At 41.8% G+C, this 4291-nt stretch overlaps 1 long non-coding RNA gene across 1 annotated transcript; it reads right to left on the minus strand.

Annotated features, from left to right (window-relative positions):
- Positions 1-479: 479 nt before the first annotated feature.
- On the minus strand, positions 480-3591 carry LOC145554691 (uncharacterized). The gene is made up of 2 exons (XR_014090675.1): positions 1161-3591; positions 480-1014 (listed from the first exon to the last, which is right to left on the minus strand). It is a non-coding gene; the product is annotated as an uncharacterized LOC145554691 (long non-coding RNA).
- Positions 3592-4291: the final 700 nt, after the last annotated feature.

The raw sequence follows: 4291 nt of genomic DNA on the forward strand, positions 1-4291 counted from the left end.
AGGATGAGATGTGCTCTGGTTCTGCCAACTGTTCACTCTCTCAGCTGAAACTGACCAGCTGAGAGTCAGTTGGTGAATTTAATTCACCAATTGAGCCACACCTAAAATCAGAGTAAGAGTTTTGAATTTTAAAAACATCTCATCAATATGACAATTGAGTAATTATCTTGATGGGCTGGAACAGAATTCCTGATGACATTTACAAACCCAGCGATCAACTTTACAGTACAGGAATTTTTTTATTTTTCCCCCAATTAGTTCTATGCTTGAATATCATTTCCTAGGAAATTTCTTACCACTAGCACTCATGCGCTCTCCTATACCCCCATCATTTGGCACTTATTCTTTTATGTTGTGGAACTACTTGGTTTATGGTCATTTTGAAATAGCTGGCTTTCATCGAGTAGACTAATTTTCAAACATGGCATATACTGTAAGGACACTCAGTAGGGACCCGAAAATTTGACCACACACAGGAGTACGCAAAGGAAACAAACAAGTTTAATTTATTTTAAGATTCTGGTTGCTGCTCAGGATGAGGTCGTAGAGCAGTGGATGGGTGGAGCAGAGGAACTGAGAGTCTGACTACAGGGAGGTGCAGGTAACCAGTTTGAACAGGCTTCTGTGGAAGTAATGAAGATCTCCACAAGGACATCCAAAAGGCAACACCCAGGGACTTTGACGATAATCAGGCAGAGGTCATACACAGGAGGACAAAGAGAGCAAACTTAGCTTGAGGGGCAAGCAATTCTTGGTGGTCATGAGGTAGAGCTTGGGTCAGGGTTTAGAAATCCAGAACAGAAGGGATCCGTGAAGGGCTTGGCAGAAGAGGTAAATCCGTGGACAGGAAAGGGTCGTAGAAACGCTGAAGACTTGGAAGGAACCGCTGAATCTCTACTGGCTCGTGGCTGTCGATAATCTCACAAGAAGGCAGAGGCTGAGAGGGGTTTAAGTAGGGCGGGGCCCAGGTGGAACAGGTAAGTAATCAGGTGTGGCAGGTGAGCAGAACGAGTGCTTAAACACAGGATGGACAGGACATGAATCATGACAATATACAGATTGAAATGCAATTATATCTATCTCAAAATATGATGTAATTGGAACAATAATGTTTCCATAGAAATAACTGAGGCACCCCAACACTTCACCCTAACACCAACCTGGGCTTTAGGGGGATGAGTGAGTGGCAAGAGATGAAATGGGACTCAGCCTTAATCATGATTTGCTTGGGAATCAAAACACCTATCAACATTGATTCAAAATAGAAACATACAAAACCAGATAAAGAATATATACTTCTTAGTACTATCATTGTTCTTTTGGCAAAAAGTTGATCTAATGGTTTGGGGAGTTATGGTAGAACACTTTGTGACACAAGAAAATATTGACTGTTTTTTGGCTTTCTGTTCTTAACATCATAATCTGAACATACAAGCACTGAATGATAGACAGTTATAAATAAATAATCTCTACCCAGACTTATTATTATAAAAGGAGAACTTTAGATGTTATCAGTTTGTCTCCTTCAATGGAATACAGGAAGAACAAATGGACAGAAAACATGAAAAATAGTTAAGATTCCTAACTTTACCTTTCCACAGCACACCACGGGCATCCCATAACTGTAATTCCAGCAGCTATATGGCTACTGAATACTGTCAAACTCTTTCCCTGTCCCTGACTCCCAGCTCCTGCCCCTGGGCCCAGATTCATTACAAGCTGTGGCCGGGGTATTAAGATACGGCTGTATTAACAAAGTTGTCTCTGTATCTTAATTGAATCTACCCCCGCTAGTGTCGAATCTGGATTATGTTTACCTGAAATATAAGCGGCTCGGCAGACAGAACATGGCCCCACTGATAAAACACTGGGTTGTCCCCCCTCCCCAATCCTAATCCCCAACTGTAATTTGTTCCTCGATGGTTGTAGCTGCAGTGATGGGAACCTCGATTGGGAATCATTCCAAGAACAGGGAAAGCATCTTCAGGTAAGTTCATCTCTTAAATTGTGAACCTGTCAGTGTGTGTGCCTTTCTCTCTCTTCCCAGGATGTTCACACAAACTGTCCTAGTTTCTGTTATCACTAATCAGCCAACTTCAAGCAATGTTCAAGCCTCTACAGATGTGTGATTGAATAATCTTTCTTACATTTTCATTTGCAAACATTACTTCCAGTGTACAACAAACACCCAAAATGACCCAATCAGGGTTCTGAGAAAAGCAAGAAAAGAAGATGACATAAAATGACAAGTGGGTGTTAGCATGAAGCAGAAAATCAGTCCAAAGTGGAGTGGTGTTCTTATATTTGCTCAACTGTCAGATATTTCAGTAGTACTAAAATCACACTCATTCACAAACTGTTATAACCCATTTATTTTAAACTTCATAAGCTTAATAGCTGGTGACTGATACTGTCAGTAAGAATTGCCATACAATCATCATCATGCATACCTGTTCATGTATTGGTTCTTTCTGTATACTCAAGCTTCCTCCCACAGTACAAAACCATGAGTGTTAATTTAACTGTTTGCTCTAAATTGCCTTTAGGTACGAGTCTGTGTGTACTGGTTGCTCTGTGTTGACCTGTCCATGCTAAGCCCAAAATTTGCTTTAGACAGGCATTAATCCCACTGAGACCCTACATTTACAATGGATGACAAAAGGAAACTGGTTCCTTTTAAATGGATGCTGGTCATTGTGAGCCCACCTTTAGTTCCTGTTCATTCATCCAGCCCATCTTCCAATTAGAAAAAGCCAGAGGTTGTATTGGTGGAAACACAACAGTTCTGATGTGGAGGAACCACAGATATGATAAATGTCTGTGGTTTCACTCAGGAGTGTCTTCTAACCCAGACCTCGAGGTCCAGTGTCCTGAAACGCTTAGATTAGGCCTGTCACGATAAACGATAAATCAAATAATCGCACGATAAATTAAACCTATCGACCTCATTTTAATTATCGGCTTTATCGTCTCTTCCTGCCATTTTTTCTTTCTATTGATGACACTGAATGAAAAAAAGGCTCAGCTCCGGTGCTCTCCACTGACCCTACCTTCCTAATTTCCTTAGTCTAATGTCCAGCGCACACTACACGAGTTGTCGGCCCATTTTCAAAACCTGAGAGACAAATTAGCCGACAGAAATCCTAGGTATAACAGTTCGATCGGGTTTGTCATGCTGTGTGGTGTCCAGCCACATGGGCACAAAATAATAGGTACAAGCAGTGGCGCAAAAAGTGGGTATGCAGCGCATGCAACGTATAGGGGCGCAGCATCAGAGGGGGCATCAAAACCCCGTCTGGAGGGGGGCGGCGTGCCAATTATGTTTTCCCATACACTTCAGCGCGCCTTACGCTCCTTCACCTCGCGCACGTGACGAGGTAAATGTAGCAAGTTTTACCCTTCAGGCAGTGGCGGAGCTAGACTTTTAAAGTTGGGGGGGCCAAGGGGGGGCCAGGACTACCTCTGGGGGGGCAACATTTAAAATGTGTGTGTACATCCATCTATCTATCTATCTATCTATCTATCTATCTATCTATCTATCTATCTATCTATCTATCTATCTATCTATCTATCTATCTATCTATCTATCTATCTATCTATCTATCTATCTATCTATCTATCTATCTATCTATCTATCTATCTATCTATCTATCTATCTATCTATCTATCTATCTATCTATCTATCTATCTATCTATCTATCTATCTATCGTCCTGCAACTTTTACATGTGTCTCTGCTCAAACACACCTGGATCAAATAAGCTGCTCATTTCCAGCCTATTGCAGAGATGAATGAATGCTGGTGAGGAAATTCAGACATTTTGGAGCAGAGGTGAATCTAAAGGTTGCAGGATGGTAGGTAGCCCTTGAGGACTGGAGTTGGTGACCCCTGGCCTACTGGATCATTTCAGTGGAGATTTCAGACTGTGGCAGGAAGCCGGAGTGCCCGGAGAGAAACCTGTCAAATCTTTTTACATTTTGTCCCATAAATTTAAATCAGACACATGTTTGGTCCCAGTCAGATTTCTCCAGCTCAAAATGATTACTAATTAGATCTTCTAGGATTCTTTTCTTCTTCCGATGTTAATATTTGTAGCTCCTTTCCAAAGGGCCCTTTGTCTTCTTCCAGAGGAGGGGCTGGAGAAACTAACCTCTGGTGTCTGATCACTTCTTTTCGTAAATGTAAATGAAACCGTTGTTGATCATGTCTTCACTGCAGTCGCTGTCTGCAGTGAAGACATGCTCGTTGTCTGCCTTCACGGTTCGTTCTCCCTTCATTAAGTACAGTAAAT

The sequence above is a fragment of the Poecilia reticulata genome, chromosome 13 (genome assembly GCF_904066995.2).
Source record: "Poecilia reticulata chromosome 13, P_reticulata-male-v2, whole genome shotgun sequence".
NCBI classification, from domain to species: Eukaryota; Metazoa; Chordata; class Actinopteri; order Cyprinodontiformes; family Poeciliidae; genus Poecilia; species Poecilia reticulata.